The following is a 21,243-nucleotide window of genomic DNA, read 5'->3' as shown; positions in this document are numbered from 1 at the left end:
GGATGCAGACGCTGACTTCTTCCCACGACGGTTGTCGCAGCAGCCAAAGTAGAGACCAACCGTGCTCCCCGAGGCTGCTCCTGATCCTGCTTCTGACGGCACTCCTGGCCGTTCTTCAGAGTCAGTATCTTCATCGCCCCCTAGGAAAAGTTAAGTATACCTTAGTTTTACCAGACCACTGAGCTGATTAACAGATCTCCTAGGGCTGGCCCTAAGGATTAGACTTATTTTACGTGGCTACGAACCAATTGGTTACTTAGCAATGGGACCTACAGCTTATTGTGGAATCCGAACCAAATTATAAAGAGAAATTAATTTCTATCACCAGAAATAAATTCCTCTAATTCTTCATTAGACGGCAGGAGACTTGAACTCGGGCCTAGCGAGTGCTAGTCCACAACTCTATCGACTCGCCTTACAAGGAACAATCGCCCCCTAGGAATGGCCTAGCCAGACCCTGGAGGCCCACGAAGAAGAAGAAGGGGCGGAAGAAATCCTCTTAACAAGTCAGAGCCATAAGCTCTCTTGGCACTCGTGCCCATTGGCACAGTGCCGCTTCCATCTCAGAGCGATCCTGGCACCTGCCCAGAGAAGGTAGCCTGGGTGACCTCTGAGCCCGTAGCATTAACCATTAACCACTTAGGTTTCTTTGTACTACTAACCTCTTTTTCCAGCTAACCTCCTTCAACCCACTCTAGACTAAACTACATTACTTAATCATACATTATGAATTACCCTTCAGGTTAGTCATGTTTCAATTTGTTGCATGTTAATCATCAAGTGTAGTGCTGATCATAACTCAGTGTGTGCTATTCGTTAGTGCCAGCTTGTTCAGTGCCAGAGTCGTGGGGATAGTAGATAGGTTAGGTTAGGTTAGGTGTTTACCGTGTGCGTTTGTCTAGGCGTAGATTTCTTTTGTCATCCTAGCCAGTTAGTAGCCGTATCTATACCCTTAGGTAGGTTAGGCCTTTAAATTAGCCAATTCAGAACCCCTCTTAGCAGTTAGGTAGGTTCCTTTAGATGTTGCAGTGCCACAATCCACCGTAGGTAGGGTCACGGGCTGCCAGTCGGGAGGAATTAGCTAAGACCCTTGCTCCAGAAGGGTGTGAAGCTCTTTCCATGGGGGGGACCTTTCAAGGATATATCCCTCCCTCCTGTAGATGCCCATGCATCATCAATTTTGCAATGTGGTGTGCTATTCATTTGGGCTGTCAGGACGGGAAAATTGGCGGGAGGAGGACGTAAACAAGCATAGTTTGAACTAGATCAGAGCTGTTAGCACCAGTGTATAGCAGTGTAGGAAGCACTGCCCATTGCCTGATTCTGGGAGACAATAAGCCTCCTGCTCTCAACCCCCTTTTCAGCCCCATCACATGATGTGGGAGCATTTAGGTATGGGGAAAGTTAACAGGCATAGTGGGACTAGCCGCCAGCAGGGACCTGAACTTCTGGTGATTAATAGTTATGATCCTTTTTCCTCTCTGCTTTTGTGTTGGCATTAAGGACTCGTTGCAGGTACGATTGGCCCAAAGTTCGAAACACAGCCGCCGCTGTCTGGAGGGATGGCAAGAGAGACTCCTGTGACCTCGTCAATAATGCACGTGCTGCCTCCTCCTCCACTCCTCTGGTTGAACTATCTTCGATGAAAGGCCAAGTCGAATGTTTGGGCGCCCACAATGATCATACAAGATTCGTACTTTGCAAGTAGTCAATAGCCAACCCTTTCCCTTTCACTTAAAAACCCCTTAAATTTCCCATTTCTTTAAACTTTAACTCCTTCCTCCACAAAGCAATTTTCCTTGTTAAGAGTTCTGCTTCGGCTTCCCGTATCTCGCCCATAATGTGCCTTGAATTTCAGTAAAGATCCCGTGATAATCATCCAGTTATCCCTTCCCCAGTGCAACTTAAGGGCAATTTAGGCTAAGTAATACAAGTGTTTAAATTTACTCCTTGTGTGAGTGCGATCACGTGTTCATTGTTATAACCCCAATCAATTATGATCCCTATAGTGTGCTTCCGTGATTTCCTTATAACTATCTGCTGGGCTACGTAGTGGTTAATATTTAACATGTGCAATGTATAACATTTTATAGGGGGATTCCATTTCATTCATTGTGGGCCGCTGTTCTAATCCAGGACCTCTCTTTCAGGAGAGACAAGCTGCTCCATCGCACTTTGTGTCTGATATTTCTGACTGCCTTTCAAAGCCTGAAACTATTCCTGGGCATAGTCCAACCTGAAATCCGTTGTGGCCTCACCAAATTTTATATGAATTATTTTTCCCCATCCTGGAGTTCAATCCTTTGCAGCAATTAATGAAGATCCCTTTAATGTAATTTAAGCATAACCCAGGTTAGTATAATGGGATAATTGTACATTAACCCCTTATTAAAAAGCTTGTTTGTTGCCAATCACTGCACATGGTGTTTCTGTACATATTTAATGTGCCTGCCATTGGGTACCATTTTGAATTTGTGTCTCCTTGTTTAATTAAGCAAATCTCTGTAAATAAACTCCTTTAAATGGTAAAGAATTCTAATTCCAAATATGACGTTCTCCTTTATTTGTAAATCCATGGAAAATCTAAGTTAAGTATCAAATAACTTTTCCTTGTTCATAATCTGGGCGTACTTGGTACTGCTGCAATAAGCAAATTGTAAATTTATTCAATCCTCTCCCCAAAACCAAGATGACTAGTTTAGAATATATATATATATATATATATATATATATATATATATATATATATATAGTATATATATATATATATATATATATATATATATATATAATATTTATGTATATATATATATATATATATATATATATATATATATATATATATATATATATATATATATATATATATATATATATATATATATATATATATATATATATATATATATATATATATATATTATTTATGTATATATATATATATATATATATATATATATATATATATATATATATATATATATATATATATATATATATATATATATATATATATATATATATATATATATATATATACATATATATATATATATATATATATATATATATATATATATATATATATATATATATATATATATATATATTGTTATGGTCACTACCAGGTTCTTAAACCATACATTATATTGAGACTGGAATGGACTGGTGGTCTGCATCAACCAAAGGAGGTGTAAAAGAAAATAGCCTAGTGTAGCCTAAACCTAATTCTCTATTCTTTTTACATATTTACATCTTTGAGGCAGGTTCTGAATGAAGCGTGACTTCACAAAACAATGTACATTAGAGTAAACACTTCAGTATTAAAATAATTACCAAAATCAATATTATATTAAATAAACAATACTCAATATTAATACCTTCAATATAATAAATAACTCACATTAGTGAAGTACAGTAATCATACTTCTAACAAATTAACAGTAGCAGTCAACACATTAGGCAATACAATGAGGCAATAACAAAACAAGGCATTAAGGCATAATAACAGCAGTAACACTCAAAATAATAAGAGACACATCGCCAATGCCAAACTTACCTGTGCCATTCAAAAATACATAAATCATTTGAGCCTCTTGCTCAACACAATGATGTACTTAAAACGCTCCAATAATTATTACTCTTGCCCTTCAAAATAAAAGCAATGACAATTGTCAGTGCACTACAACTCATCCAGAATAATAAACTGCCTTTCATTGGAGTAACAGCGAAAAGATCCACGCGATCTACTCACTCACACATCGATTTAGCAATCTCCGATCCTCCACCGATCTTACTTTCTCGACTAAGACGGTGACAGCAATAAGGCTGCCAACAAAGGATTCATTCTTCCACACTGGTGACTATGGTTTAGTCAGCCCTCGACCTAGGAACTTATCCCTCTGTCCTCCTCAGCAACTAAGCCAGCAACCAACACATGCCGCTTGAAGACCATCTCCGACGCCAAGGTGATACTTCAAAACCAACTGCTGATGCATCCTCAACCAAAAGCTGTTGAGAACCTGTCGCTCTTCCTTCCAAAGCCTGTCTGATTTGCAGGGAAAACGATAAGGCGAACGTAACCTCGTCTTTATATGTCCAACACGAGAGGTCATCCAAACCCCTGTAACAATCCTGTTATGAAGAAACAACCATTGAAAGAAAACACGCTGTTAGTTACACAGAGGTTGATAAGTTTTAGAGTTTTATCTATGCCAAGAGGAAAATGGTCTTCATATGGTTGTAATTTTTCTCTAAGAAAGACAGCACGCCGGGCGATCGGGACTTTAGTAAATAATGACTCGACGTCTAGGCTGAGCAATTTGATGTTGTTTGAGGGGATGTTTAAACTATTAAATTTTTGTATAAAATCCTCTGCATGTTTGACATGGGAGGATGAGAAGGTTCCTAGAAAGGGTGATAACAGGTCTGCAAGCCATTTTGATAATTTGCACATAAAAGAGCCCTGCTAGATATGAGGTAAAGAATCCAATCTTTATGTGTTTTCGAGGCCAAAATAGGGGAGGGAGGGGGTTGATTACCTTGAATGTCTCTAGTAGTTCTATGTCCTTCTTATTGCTCCCCATGGTTCTGACTGATTTGTTAAATTACAGCAATATTTGCTAGGATCTTTCGTTAATTTGTCATAGGTCTTCGCATCGTTTAGAAGTTCTTGAACTTTATTGATGTGTTTCCTTGTCTAAGAGAACTATTTTTCCGTCTTTGTGAGATATTGTGATGATGATATCCCCCCCTTTTCCTTAAACTAACGCATTTTGGAATCATTTCGGGAGCGAATTTTTGTTGTTATTTTGCTCCAAGATATTTAGCAAAATGCCTTTGAGACATGCCTCTTTCTTGTCATAATTGTTTTTGCAAAATGTTTATCAAAAGCAACTAGGAAATTAAGATTGACTGATCCTATTTTATGCGAATGAAACTTCAAGATTTAAATGGTGTGTTCTTCTGAAGTGAGGGATGGTTAGAGAGATTCAGCACATTATTGTAGGCCAAGATTATTCCATACGCTGTTCCTAATCAGTCTTTTAATTTGTTGCACAAATTTCTGGAGTGGGACTCACTGTTCAATCAGCACCTGATAGCACAAAATATGAAAGATATCTTTAATTTTTACTTGTGTCTTTTCCTACAATTGGAGAAACAATTTTTATTATGTCCATCATTACAATTTTTTTGTTATTGTATTTATTATTATTGTTATATCCATTCTATTAAGTTGTGATACGATACAGCTCAGATAAAAGTTATACTTCTATAATCAAGAACAGGAGGATATAGTTATGAATAACTTACAGCTATGAGAGGCTTATTTCTTTTTTTTTTTTCATTAAAAAAATGGAATTCGAGGAGATTTGTTTGATATTGCTAGTGTGACTGTCTGAAGTTGGTCAACGTCAACGCCGAAAGTGAAAACAAGAGTCAAGGCAAAAAATGTCCTAAGATTGACGATTATAAGAACCAACTTTTAGCTGTAACAGGACTTCTTTCTTCCTCTACTTATAAATTTATATTTTTGTACATTCTCCTTTTATTTCAATCTTACATTCTTCGTTTCAGATATTTATAATTATGATTAAGTCCAGAGATCCATATATATTTATACCTATGATCCCCTAAATATTTAATAGCATCTAAATATGTGCCCTCACTAAGATAAGGTCGGCTTAATCTAAAACGGACTATATAGAAAATATCACAGATCTTCGTCCAACCTCGATAAATAAAATGAAATTTTATTAAATAATATCAGCATTATTTTTTAACGATTTTTTAATGACCTCAGCGCTCAGCTCAACGATTTGCGTTTTATCACCTTTCCTCATGCAATGAACGATTCTAATCCATGAATCTTTCCGCCAGTCTTAGTTAATTGCTGATCATCCTTCTGAGCTTCGATAACTTTGTCTAATTTCAGTGAAGTTAAATATTAAAGAAAATTATTTACTTGTGATATCATGAAGTAATTGCATCGGTGGTTACGCTAATTTAGGCAATGATAGTAATCTTGAAAACCAGAGGAAGAAATTATTTTTCTTTAAAGTGGTAAGATATTCTGGGAGTTTCTGGGGATTAATCAACCATTCCAGATCTAATAAGGACAAACATCAGAAAGGCAACATTAAAAAACAGTTTCGATATCACACTTTACAAGGGAGGCTGTTGGACTAAGTTATCCTTCCTCTCTTAAATCCTCCCGTTTTTAGGATTTTGTGTCCTGTTGTGTGTGTGTGTTGTTATGTTTGTAATATTTTTGTGATTTTCATCATGTTCGTTTCATCAAAAACAAAAGGATAATATTTCATAGAGAATAGAAGTTTTCGTACTTTCTCTATTCACTGGATAAATTCACCCTTGTTTATTAGCGTGTTGGAACATGGAAAGTCGAATTTGTACAGAACATAGACACTGCTTGCGTTTTTCCGTGTTATAAAATGAATTTCAAAAAAATTCCGAAACGGGATGAGTAATTTCCAAGTAAACAGGGCAGTGTATGAACATTTTCATGATATTCTTAATGTTATAATCAAGATTGGACGATTAATCAGAGCTTTTATCTTACTCTTTCAAAAATTTATTTAACGTGCGGACCCTAAAAAAGGAAAGTTTCCATAACTATTGTCATCGCTTGCGCAAAAGAACTGACTCACGCCAAACTGCCTTGTTATAAGATATTCTTTTATAATTCAAATTAAGCTGGCAAATATCATCAAGTTTAACAGGAACGTCGCAGAATTATTGAAATTAGGAGGAATTTTAAGATGGATTGGGGCATCTATGGCCTCATCTCCATGTCCATTGGCGTTGTAGTGACCACTGGTTTTCCACAACTGATATTTCTTTTTTTCTTCTGGTGGGCATCAGTTCAATTACTATCTTGTTCTGAAATGTTTTTCTGGAAATGGCTAAGATATGACATCAGCACCATCAAATGTCCGTCGTGTAGTTTATGGCATACTCAGATGGCGGAAATACAAAACGAGTTAAAATTATTTAAAGCATTCATTATATAGGGAATAAAAGAAATCAATTTATTTATGGCGGAACTATTGTACGTTGTATTCGTCAAATTCTGAAGCTCTCAGAGCGCGATAATTTTGAAACGTATTGATCATCATGCCTTGAATCATGTTCAGTTTTAAAAATTGAATAAATTATATTGACTTATAACTTTTGCTCCTTTTTTTATAAACAACACAAAAACTATTTTTTCTAAAAGCAAAGAGTCTACCACTCAACCTTTGTATGAAGATAACTCTTTATTACTGATGCAGAGAGGAGAACTTTATGGGTTTATTAGAGATTAATGATACTGTTGACTTTGATTTATGTATAAAGAATTTTGCCAAGGAAAATTTCTAGTGGGAGTTATTAAATGTATTTGCGTTCATTTATGACACCACACTTCAGCCCTAGAACGTAACCGATTCATAAGTACTCCTCTATATGAAGAATATATTTAAGTATTCCAGGTAAATAATCGAATGATAAGCAAATATCATAGAGAAGGACGTGTGCCTCTGGTGTGATACTAGTCATGAGGAATATATGATTTTCCATGAAAGATCCTTCAGCCAACAAAGTTTTCAGAGGACTTGTGTAGGAATGAAAAATCACCTAAAACTTTGTGTGGGACATGAATTAAAAACTTTCTATCATATTTTGAGAAAACTTTTTCTGAACACACTCTAAGAAACTCATTAACTTTTCACCTTTGTTGTGTTCTTAGTTACTGTAAAAATTATGATTTCTCAGATAACTCTGTCTCTCTCTCTCTCTCTCTCTCTCTCTCTCTCTCTCTCTCTCTCTTTCTCTAGCTTCACTGTGTTCGAATCTCTAAAATTAAAACGGGAAACATTTTATGAATTCACTAAAATTTCAATCATCCTCTGTTGAACTATTTGTTAGTTGATGTTTTGGGTTACAAATACGATATATATTTATATATATATATATATATTATTTAGTATATATATATATATATATATATATATATATATATATATATCAGTATATATAAATATGTATATATATATATATATATATATATATATATTATTATATATATATATATATATATATATATATATATTATATTTATATATATATATATATATATATATAATATATATATTATATATATATATTTTATATATATATATATATATATATATTTGTGTGTGGTTTATTTGTTTGTGTGTCCTGTGTTTTATTTAATGTATGTGTATCTTATTATATAGAAAAAGATGGAATGTATTGAATATATAAATGAAAAAATGCCACGAAGGAAAGACATACAATGGCCTTTCGACTTCTTGTCTTTTACTTATTGAAGAAATATATAAATAAGTTTTACAAAGAAGATCGTATAAATGACTAATGGGGATTACCAAGGAAAATATAAAGAATCTAACACAATTGAAGAATTTTCCTATCAAAACATGGTTAACATTTTAATACTTAAATTAGATTTGCTATTTATTTTTATTTATGACCACCAAAAAATTCTATAAAAATGGTTTATCAATAATTCTCCTTTTGGTAAACAATAAAAATTTTTACAAGGTGAACATTTAAAAAAAAATATTAAATATACAAATAGATAAAAAAATATATATAAAGTTAACTATTTGTAATTAATTATGATTTTATCTTTAAAATAATTCTTGAACATTTTACTAATACAGGGGTCAAATAATGCAAAAATTATAAATACAAGGTTTAATTACAGTACTTTAGTAAAGTTGTATAATTTTTTATTCTAAAGATTTCATTTGATATTTTCCCTTAAATTTTCAATCCACAATCACTGAACTTTCAGTCCAATTTATCCTGTGAGATTGTTCACCTAAATGAATGAATATGGCATTGGATGTTTGCCTAGTTTTGACATAATACTAATGCTGTTTAATCTGTACCTCTAAATCCTTGCTAGATTGGCCGGTATAAAAAAAGGGGCAGCCCAAATATGGAATTTTATATATATTGTTGTTTTCCTTAGAGGCATTTTTATTAACCTCCCTTTAGTATGCCATCACCTTAATATCAAAATATAAATTTTTACTTCTATGTTTTTACAAGCATTGCACATTGTCAGTTCCCTATATTTGGATCAAGAAATCGAATACATAAGAAAAATAGAAACAGATTCATATTATCCTTCATATATATTAGGTCTTTGTTACAATATGGCCCACAAAAAGTTTTATAGTGAAAGTAACATGGAGAAACTTTTTATTTAGCATTTAACCCAAAATTAATTCTTAGCTTGCCTTATTTTAGTGATTTTGAATAATTAGAATCATTGTTAAAATCTTTCAATGTCAACCTCTTTTTTTTTTATAATAACCCAATAAAAGGAATGTTAATAAAGAGTAGCCCTAAGGAAAACAACAACATAATATATAAAATTCTTTCTTTGGAATGCCGCTCATTTTATATCGACGAATGTAGCAAGGATTTAGATATATGGATTAACGGCGTAAGTATTCTGTCAAAACTGGACAAACATCCAATGCTATATTCATTCATTTAAGAGAAAACTCTTACAAGATAAATTGGACTGAAAGTTCAGTGATTGCCCGATCGAAATATTTCTCTTCACAAAATCTTATCAGAAATCAGCTATTATGCAAATACTTTTTTGTAATTTTTTTTTATCCTGGCATGTATTATTTGGACCCCTGTATTAGTAAAATGTTCAAGAATGACCTAAAAGATAAAATCATTGACTTAATTGCAAATTAGTTACCTTATATATGTTTTCTATGCATATGTATGTTTAATATATTATTTTGTCAAAATATTCGCCTTTTAAACATTGTTTATTTTTACCAAAATTTAATTTTGAGTTAAATTTATTATAAAATTATTTTGGTAGTCAGTCACCTTCCTTGTATAATTTTAATTGTCCTGTCCCTGCTTCTATATTTTAGCTGTTGTTATTGCAACACTTTGTAAAACCTCTTAAATATTAACCCTGTTTTGGTAGGTCTACTGATTCTTCAATTTGTATTTACTCTATTGTTACTAAGGGATTCAGAGCCGATGAAACACGGTTTTTAACACCTTTTTATCAAAGCATCGGATAAAGGTGAAAGTTGGCATGTATATTTTATAACCCTACCTAATTATTGCAAGTGTTATTTACTACCTAAGTTCAATAGTTCTGGTACTTACCAGGTAAAAGTGGGTTTCTATGCCAGAGCCATCAAAATCGCAGGTAAGGGTTTTGAACACAATAATGACGTTAACCTTTATATGACGTCATGAGGCTCCATTTGAAGAGAAGTTTACATATGGGAAAATTCTCTTCACTGTGGCTCTATTTATTTATTTTGGCGATGGCATATTCACTAATTGATAAAGCACCCAAGGCCAAGAGAAAGGGAAGGTTTATTTTACTTTCCCCAAATATCCCATGTATTTGGAGCTTTGTCCAGCTTATTATTGCATCAGCAGGTGAATTGCCGTAATGAGCATGTACCTCGAATATGTCATCGCCCACATTGTTACTCCAGGCAGGAGGCAACGACATCAATTGGGTTTACCTTGTCTCTTTTCCTTTTTAATACCCATACAAGGCTTCAGCGATATCAATGATGGCCCCAGCAATTTGTCATCGTTTGATAGCACTATCATTCTCAATAATTTTTATTATTATTATTATTATTATTATTATTATTATTATTATTATTATTATTATTATTTTGTGGGGTTTCATTGCAACATCCACACAGCAGTTATTAGGACTAAGTTGTTAGCTTATTTCTTCCATTTTCTTTGATATTCGTGAATGTTTCTACTTTACAAATAATTCAGTGCAAGTAGTTCATCCACATAATGAACCAGTCTATAGCTCATTTGTTAGATCTACATCTATTCAGGGCGGGAATACAAAAAAGACAATCCATTTGTTTATCTCAGGTTTTTTCACTATAGCCTTCTGTTTGCAGCATGTCAGAGCAGTCACTAGAAGTAGAATTTAAATGAAAAGAATTTTATGATGCCTCATTTCCCTCAATTGTTAGAGTTGTAAAGTCAACGCCATTGTTTTATTTCAGTTAATGTAACCCATTGTTATTTTTCTTGGTTTTTATTTATATCATATAACACCTAAACAGCGCTTGTATACTACGCTGCAAATAAAAATTTACTGGTAGAGTCAAGATTTTGAGGGCAAGCTCAAGCTATTATTTACCTGCTTCAATATCAATCAAATGTAACACGATTTATATTGATATGCATGGAAAGGAAAATATATTGAAATCAGTTTGAATGAGGAACATATTGTTATAATCACTGTGTTTTAATAGATATGTTTTAGAAACACAAATAAAACATCTAACACTATGTTAATTAATTTACAAAATGTCTTCGTCGTCGTCACTCTCGAGGAGGAGGTCATCATCCACGTTTTCATCGTCGCTATAAGATCAATAATGACTGGTCCCACGCTCTCATGGATAATGTCCGATTTCAAAGTAACTCTTCCTCAAAATGACGTGTTGTCTAACAGCTCCTGCCCGCACTTTTGGGGCGGCCAAGTAACCATTACCCACCATAGAAATAATTACCTATTCACACTAGGTAAATCTTGCCACAGGTCTTCTCGCTTCAAAACAAGTGGTAAGCCGTAGCACAAATGCAGTCTTGCAAACCACGGGGACAATTCCATATCCTGCTGGCCATTATCGAATTTGTCATGAAGCCTAAATTCTTTAAGCATATCCATTCACCGCCTACCTGGTGGATGGGCGAGCCTATGACGTCTATTATGTTTACGTCACGAATTGTTTTAGGATCCTTGTCTGTGATTTTCTCGGTCCCGGCATCGGTGACTTCATTTTACTCTATAAATATCAAAACTATCGAACTTAGGTCTAAATAATACTTGCAAAAATTAGGTAGGGTTATAAAATATACACTTGCCAACTTTCAGCTTTATCCGATGCTTTGATAAAAGTTGTTGCTGAAAAACCGTGCTTCATCGGTTCTGAATCCAATTAGTAGGTACATAGTTTTTTCCTTTGTTTCATAAGATATATATACTTTCTTTCATTTTATTCAGGGATAGGATATATGTGTATGATTGAAGAATGGTTGAGTTGCAAAATTCGAAAATTTTTACATATTAGTAAATGAGTCTTTCGTAACTTACTACTGGTTAGTTCTTGTGCAAATATATCAAACGATAAGGACCAACCCAACACTCACAAGCTTTTTAACCATAAATTGACTGTTACCTTAGCTACTAAAGTAAATAGAAGTGACCCTGTTTCTCCGTTACTTCCTTTTGTTAGACGTTTTTTATTGCTGTCCTTTGTTTTTATCTAATTAACTTGAGAATGTGTATGTATTACTTTTTTCTGAACATAGAGATTCCAAGGAATCTTTTAGGCTAGAAAACGATAACGCAAACATCTACTTGATTACATGGGTAGTTGCTAATAATGAAATTACTATGGAGGTGGATAATAAATGTAGAGTAATCTGTTAAGGACTGAGTGAACATAGAAATACTAATGGCTTTCAGTTTAGTGTATACAAAAAAACTAGAAAAAAAACTGTATTGGCAAATGTCCATAGAATCTAAACAAATCAGTATTTGCATCCAAGTTTTTGGGAACTTGACGTATGCAGAGCAGTAGTTTTATTTACTTGACCGAGGAAATCTCCATCAAGTTCGCATGTAAAGCTATTTCTCACTTATTTAACATTCTCTTCTTGGCCTCAGTATGACTCAATTAGCAAATATTCTCAAGTAGGCAATTTCCAGTACTTAATATGCAGATTAAGTATCCTCATTAACCATCCGAAGAAAAAACGTGTTTCATATACAAGTAGTGTTGCTCGAAATTCCTCATTTGATGCCGGTGGTCAGATTCAATTAATTAGAATAATCATCTCCATTATCCTGAAGTGAATGCTGCCATTCTGATTGCATTGAGTTATAAGATATTCTCCTGAATAGCGATATCAGGCTCAAATGCAGAATAATGATCCTTCCTGTGAAAGAATAGATGAATCAGATGCACTGACATTAAGTTTGAGAGATTCATTGTTATATATATATATATATATATATATATATATATATATATATATATATATATATATATATATATATATATATATATATATATATATATATATATATACAAATATATTGTTGTGTGTCCCATTTTCTTTCATTTTTGTTGGGGCATGACACTAAGGTAATGTGTCCGGGGTAGTGGTGTGGTGATTAGTTAAATAGGAACAAGTGATTCTTTAAAACAATTAACTAAATTCCAAAAGACTTAAGGTTACAGGGAAAATGATTAATTGTTTCCGTTTCTGGTTTATTTCGCAGTTCTTGTCTTACAGTTTCCACCCTATAGTTTCTTACTGGTTCGAGACTTTGAATATTGGTTTGAGAGACTTTACGTATTTGATTAACGGGACTAATGTTCTGAGAGTCAATCACCACTACACACTTATTCTCACGCTGTCTTTTTTTTTTTTCTGCTTCCCCTCACTTTGGAACTGTTCTCTACTCTCTCTTCTATTCTGCCTGCCATTCTTTCTGTCTCTCAACTCTCCTCTCTTTCGACTCTGTTTTCTTCTGTGTGTTTCTCCTTATATCCCATATTTTCTCCCTGTGTCAACTATGACGTCATATTCTGGTCATGTACTGTGCTTTTGAGGCACCTCCTCGCCTGCTTCATTCCAACTCTTGGAGGTGTGTTTAAAGGAATTCCTGTTGGTTATTGGGTATTGGCTCCTTCTAGGATGTCTTTACGTCTCTGGCATTGATGGCATTTTATTTGCCAAATCAAATAGGCTTGACCTGTGGGAGTGGCTTATTTCTTTGGACTCTCCTTTGAAGGCACGGGGGTGAGGGGTGTTTTACCACGTTCTGCTTCCCAGCTGTCCCCTCGAAGGACTCCTCGGTTTCAGCCAGATGCAACTTCTCTTAGCGCCTCGTTAGTGCTTGTGTGTTCTTGAAGTTGTGGTTGGCGACTTGTTGTGACAGGAGGAAAGATTTATGTGAGTTTATGGTCCCTTCTACAGACCCAATGGAAATAGGACATTTCCACTTCGAAAAAATATATTTTCTCTGTTCTCTCGATACAGTCTCCACCACGCTGCCTAACTGGCTCCTGACAGTTTTCTAAATAAACAAAACAGTACTGACTATGAGGGCTCCTAACAATGTGCACATTATACATGACAAATTCCTTCTATGAATCATGCTTTAAATAATAAAACAATTGTACATGATACATAAAAGAGCAAAGAAATATTAGCATTTATCTATCAAGTTACATTTGGATTTACTCAGCCCTCATACCTAACTGCCTATCAGGTGGATTTTAAATTTTTTAAAGTAATCAATCTGTACAATCAAACGGCGGCAATCTTCATTTCTTGGCCGTTCTTCATGGATTTCTTGTTGGGCTCGCTGCTACGAATGAATGTCCTTATTTGTATCTTGGGTGTATTCAAACATCGTGCAACTAATATGCGTAACGTACTTGTCTACTGTACATTTTGCTTGATTTTATCAGTGTAAGTATAAACATCCTTTTGCATAAGAAACTTCTACATTTTTAGTGTCCAACTCAAAGGTACGACTGGCAAATTGAGTAGGGAAAGTAAAAGTAGTGCTTATGAATATTTTTGTGACTGGCAAAACAAATTAGTAAGCCCTCACTCGTTAAGGTATCTCCAAGAAATGAATATCGTAAACGTGTTAGTTCTACGGGAAAATAAGTAATTACTATTTCTACTTCTAGTGTCAGTAAAACAAAAGCACATCCATACTCACCTCACCAGACAAGCACTGTAACCTTTAACAACAAAATACTCAGCACCCCCACCCAACATAAGCAGCACAGAAACACAGCTCTCAAGATTGGAGAGAGTACACCTGACTCGACTTCGCTGTGGTCATCACCAATCACTAAACACCTAAAACACCCAAACAGACATCTGTACTCTGCCAAGTTAGTCCCCACACAATTACATTTTCTTATAGATTTTTTAGACTGGAATGACAGCCCTTATGACAACAACACAATGTCACACTACCACACAGTTATGGTCAGATTTCGTAACCGTGGTGTCCTTTTTCATATATGAGTTGAGGCTTCCTGGCATAACAGAGTCTGTAAACCACAACAACAACAACAACTTCTTCTTAGTATTTCATGGACTCCTTTCAAGTTAACATGTTATGAATTATTCAAAGACTTCTCCTTGATGAGATATCCCAAAAGTATTCACAAGTCTTACAAAATGTATTTCTCATTCCTTTACCTTTTATTTCTATGATTAGTACTCTGAAATTCATATTCGTAATTTGAAACGAGATTCTCGCTGAAAGCCTTTAACTTTCTACCTCATTCTTCTATTAGTGATAGTGGGTTGCAATTCTCTAAAAATGACTGCTAACCCTTCTGACTTTAATACCTTATATTTCAGAGATTTTACTTTACATTTCTTGCTTCCTAAGTATTTCCTCTCAGTTAAAGAAAAAGTAAATACGAAGTTAACCCCAAATCCTTATGCTACAAAACCAACTAATTTACAGGGAATAATAAAATGAATTTGATGGGTTTGCTCTTATCATTATTACTGAAATGTGACTCTTCTGTTTCTTAGGTTATATTTAGTTTTTTCTTCTGAAATTTCTTCTTCTAATTCTTCAGTTAGTTCTGCCTCTTTAACTTCCTTGGTTCTTTTGGCTTTGTCTTTATTTATCCAAAATCCCTCTTCTTCTTCTAATGATTCAGCATATGTGGAAGGTATTAATTCATTCAATTTTTTCACTTTCACCTTAGTCTCTTGCACGTCTATGACCTTGTATGGCCCTGTAAATTTAGTGGCTAACATATAATTAATACCCCTTCTTACTCCCTTCTTGATGTAAACTTCATCGCCTATCTTGTAATCTGCTGGCTTTAACCCTTCTCGATGCTTGTCTATCATAACCTTCTGGGCTTCCTCTAAATTCTTGCGTAATTGCTTATGAATTACCTTGAAATTCCCAGCTCTTATTTTCTTAATGTCTTCAGCCATGCATATGGTAATCTTGGTTCATATCCCACTAAAGCCTTTATGGGTGTTGCTTGAGTACTTATTTGGTACTTAGTATTTAGTGATAATTGGACTAAAGGTAAATTGACGTCCCAATCAGGATCCTGTCCTACTGTATGCCTTAATGCATCTAGAACCTTTCTGTTATTTTTCTCCGCTAAGCCATTACTAGCTGGATGATACGGTAGTATCGTTACCTTTTCTACCTTGAATGCATCACAAATTTCTTGGACTAATAAGTTATTGAACTCTGTGCCATTATCAGATATGATGAGCTGTGGGGCAGAATACCTACAAAATATCTTATCAAAGAGAGCGACTGCACCATCTTTAGCTCCTTTACTAGTTAATGGTATTAACTCTGTATATCTAGTGAGTGCGTCAATACACACTAATACATTTCTATTCCCCTTACTCGTGGTGTTAAGGTTAGTGATAAGATCTATGGCTACTCTCTCAAATGGCGTCTGCGGGATGGGATATTTCCCTAGAGGTACTTCCTTATCTGTTCTTCTCTTGTAACTGCTGCAAGTATTGCACCTTTTCACATGATTACTAACATCATTATAAATTCCTTTCCAATGGAAAGATCTCTTAACTAGACTAACTGTCTCATCCCTTCCTGGGTGAGCTCCCATGTCATCATCATGCATTAACTCAATGACTTTTTTTATATATATATTGGGTATATTCTTTTATATATAAACACATAGTAATTGATCGAATGGCTAAATTCATGACACATCAAATTAGTACGTCATCTATGACGTTTACTATTTATGGGGCATCCAATTCTGTTACTTAATTCTGCTCGTTCCCTTTACTAAATTCTCTTTTATTTTCTACAAAACTGAAGATCTCCTATATATCTTCATCACTTTTTATTTTCATTATGAAATTCTGCCTGGAAAGTTCTGTGTAATGCATGGTAAATACAATTATGCAATTTCCCATTAGGTTCAGTTTTGTTTTGTTCAGACTTATGTTTATATTATCACGTTGTTGAAGGCTTTGATAAGGGTCTTTCCACTTTAAGGGTAGGTTCCTGGAACATATTTCAACTCTGTCATAGTCTTGAGCTGTCATAAACCAACGTGCTTCGGCTCTACGTCCGGAAAAATTCGAATTCTTAAGCTTTTCATACTGTGGCTGAATGATCAGTAAAGACAGTTATCTTATGCACAAATATGATATACTTGAAGTGCTTTAAACCGTCTGTTATGGCTAAAGACTCTGGGTCTGTTACTGAGTAGTTTACTTCTGTGGGCTTTAGCTTTCTACTGTAATATACTATAGCATTATATTTGTTATTACGTCTTTGCATTAAGCATGCTCCTATAACAGTGCGACTTGCATCTGTAGCTAAAGAGATTACTGAAATCTGGGAAACTAAGTACGGGAGAATGCGTTAACCTTTCCTTCAATTCATCAAATGCTTCTTGTTGCCTTGTTTCTCACCCGAATAACACGTGTTCTTTTAATAACTCTGTCAGTGGAGTGGATATTGTTAAAATTCCTTACCCATGAGAAAATCCAGCTAATCCCAAAAAATGACTTCACATCCTTCTTACATTGATCTGTAGGATACAAAATTGACTGCATCTTTAAGTCGTTTACTTGCATTAGCGGGACTCACTTGATCAATGCCCAGGTAGTGAAATTGATATTCTTTAATTTCAATTTAAGATTCGATTCCTCAGTCTTTTTTTACTTTCTCATTAGTTTTATGTGTTCTTCAGTTGTATCTGTTGCTATTACCAAATCGTCTATATGCAATATACATCTCCCTAGCTAAATCACCTAAAATCTTATCCATTAACCTGCAAAGGTTACTAGGCTTGACTTCAGACCAAATTGCATTTCACATATTGGTATCTTCCCTAAAGTGCAGTTGCTTTGTAATTTTAAGATTATGATTTAAGTTCCTAATCCAAGAGAATTTGTAAAAATCTCTGTAAACAAATCTATTGTGGTAAAGTATTTTTGGATCCGATTTGTTCTGATAAGATCTCTCATGGATGGCATTGTGGTAAGGGCCTTTTCAGTTATCTTGTTTAACCTTCTGAAGTCTCCACTACTCTCATAGGTTTTATCCTTCTTTGGAAATAGCAAAAGTGGGAAAGGACCATGCCATATTTTAACTATTCATTGTCTATCTATTTTGTACTTTTTTCAATGATCTCCTTCTGAGAATGGGATAGGCTGGTATGTAGATGGTTTTGTGATTGGTGGAATAATTTTGTTTGATTAGGCCAATTAAGTGGCATCCATAGGACTTTCTTCTTTTCTCTTCACTTCAAATCTATGAGTTTCTCTCAAGCACAATCTTCCTTATTATCTTTCAAGTTGAGACCCTATATTAGCTCTTCTCAGTTTTATGCCCTGAGCTGAAAATTCATTTTCTTTTTGAAAGCTGATAGGAGTTGTTACCCTTTTTGTGGGAATGGTTTTGCATTTAAACTGCCCTGGAGCCCCCTGTGTTAGCCTAACCGTTCCTCCTCTGTATTTATAACCTGCAAAAGCTATTTTTACCTGATTAACCAAGTAGACTAGTAAAGTAGTTACTCCATTTACTTGTAATCTTTCAGTATGTGTGAGATTTCCTTCCTGAAAAAATGGATTTATTGTACATTTTATCATCTGTGTTCTTTCATGTTTTGGTTGGGGTTCTTCCTGTTAATTAACATGATTATTCTAATATTTCATGAATACTTTTCATTACTAATCTCTAGGTACTGCTGATCCCTTCTCTAGCCATAGTTGGATAGCCATGTGGGGAATGTGCAAACCCTAACTTAAATAGTTACCCTACTAGAACCTTCCGGTTAAAAAAAATTCTTTATAGTGAAAGAGGAAATCTATATATGTTAGAAAATTTTAATTCTACCTTACCTTAACCGTCTGTGATTCTCAGTCTACTGCTGGTTTAAACTTAAGTTAAAAAATAAATCTGATGCACCTTTCATGACATTATATTTTTAGGATTCCTGTTCAAAGAATGTGACAATCCTTTCTCTAAACCCACATGTGTGGAAAACTGGGTCTATAATGTTGGGTCATTCATTTACTATATTAACTTTGATCTTTTTTATTTTTATTGGGGCTCAGGTTTGTCTTTTCACCCTATTATGAAGGAAGATTTATAGCCTTTGTGAAAGGTGATACCATTTCGATCTGGTAATGCCTTTTGGAATAAGTATCTTGATGCCACCTTCCAAGGTTAATCCCTATTACATAACTAGCTTGTGGAACTGTTGGTCTCTACCTCTGCCTCTTGACTGAGATCTATTGTTTACAGTGATGAAGCAGGTCTATTTCTGCCATCTCGAGCACTATGCTTTGCTTTCTTGTGGAAAGGTCAGTAAGCTATCCTCTGCCGTCAATCTGGCATAATGTCCCTTTTGTCCCTTATTCTGACAATTATAACTCGGACTGTGAAAATCCCCCTGGAGGTTGCTACCAAACGCTAATTCTGATTCTATCTGGTTTCCTAGATTTTTGTCCCCTTCATCTTGTAAATGGTGACTAAAGGTCTGTATTCCTTGCTGGTTCACGATTTCTACCTAAGATTCTTGCTATTTTCTTCGATCTCAGCTAACCATCTGATGTCTCCCATTTTAAAGAAAGGTTAATAGTTTACCAGTCTGATGAATGTCAATCAATGCTAATCTAAAAGCCAGTTTTGACATCAGTTACTGACATTTTATTTGTCTCTGTCCATTTTAATTTTAAACTAAGTGCCTTTCTCATGTTGTTATATAGCTGTGAACTCATTCCTTGGGAGCCTCTTTTGTCTGTTCTATAACAAGAGGATATATTGCAACTTACACCCCGGATCTATTTCCAAGAAACTAATGTGCCGAAAAAAATATTCTACAATAAAAAGAAGCTTTGTTTCAGTTCCTTAGCCCATTTTAATGTCTTTTGGTATGTCTTGGAACTATCATTGTCGTTCTAAGTCTTCCCCATTGCAATGAGTTTTTATCTGTCCCTTTATGTTATAAATGTAGCCCTACTTGTTCTATAGTTGGAGTTACAGGCCCTGACCAAGAGTTTCCTTCCGAAATTTGGCTATATCGGGGAGGGACAATGTCTTTTATGTGTTTTGTCTGGGTCCTAGTTACAAAGAATGATTTTCCATGCAATTAAATTATTCTTTGACTTTTTCAAACTGGTTTTATCAAGTTTGTTTCTCTTTCTGGTTAAATTAATAAAAAATTTTTTTAGAAAATTTAACGGTAAGTGTTTAGTTTCATTAGTAATTAAAAAATAAAGTCTTTTTTCCCAAAAAAAAAAAAAAAATTATAGATTTCACTTTCTCTTTACCCAGGTATTATGCTGGTAAATAAATAACAAATAAAATTATCATTTTTCAAAAAAATAAATTGGCCCATTAAAACACTTTGATTTTGTTTAAACACAGTTTTGTTTATGTATTCTCTTGAAGGCTGGACTCGAGGTATATATATATATCAAATATATATTATTTTAATATATATATCATATATATATATATATATCTTTATCTTTTTATGTTTGATGGTGCTTCAACTAATGAATCGCCCGTTAAAAAATCAAATATTCTAAAATAATGATGCGAATGACAAATAAAATCAGAAACTATGTTAGTCCCTTAGACGTTGGATAAAGTTTAGTAAAAATCTCAGTACATGGCAATTTGCTAAAGATATTCCTTGAGAAAAACTTTTTGTTGCCAAGCTGGTTAATTCTTGGAGGAGTTTTTGTTTTAAACAGGATATCAGTATAAGTGTTCTTAGTTAACTTAATTTTGTGTACGCCCTCAAAGAAAAAAATTTCTACGTGTGTGTGTGTGTGTGTGTGTGTGTTGTGACTGTGGAGTCATTAAACCTCTGAATATGGCGTTTTCTCTTGTCCTTCTACGAGACCTCTCGACAGCTTGATTTTGTTTGTCGTTGACTTTCGTCCTGGTTTCGTCGCTACATTTTAGCTGGGGATCTTGCTCTCACTCGATCACTGGCTGCAAAGTGTTAAGGAAGATAAGGCATCTCTCTCTCTCTCTCTCTCTTCTCTCTGCTCTCTCTCTCTCTTGTCTCTCTCTTGCAAATGTGTAGTCTTAGGCTTTCCTTCTCTTTTTGTCTGTTTCTTGTAAATAATTGTGTT

The sequence above is a fragment of the Macrobrachium rosenbergii genome, chromosome 54 (genome assembly GCF_040412425.1).
Source record: "Macrobrachium rosenbergii isolate ZJJX-2024 chromosome 54, ASM4041242v1, whole genome shotgun sequence".
Classification (NCBI taxonomy): Eukaryota; Metazoa; Arthropoda; class Malacostraca; order Decapoda; family Palaemonidae; genus Macrobrachium; species Macrobrachium rosenbergii.
This window is presented reverse-complemented; position numbering follows the sequence as displayed.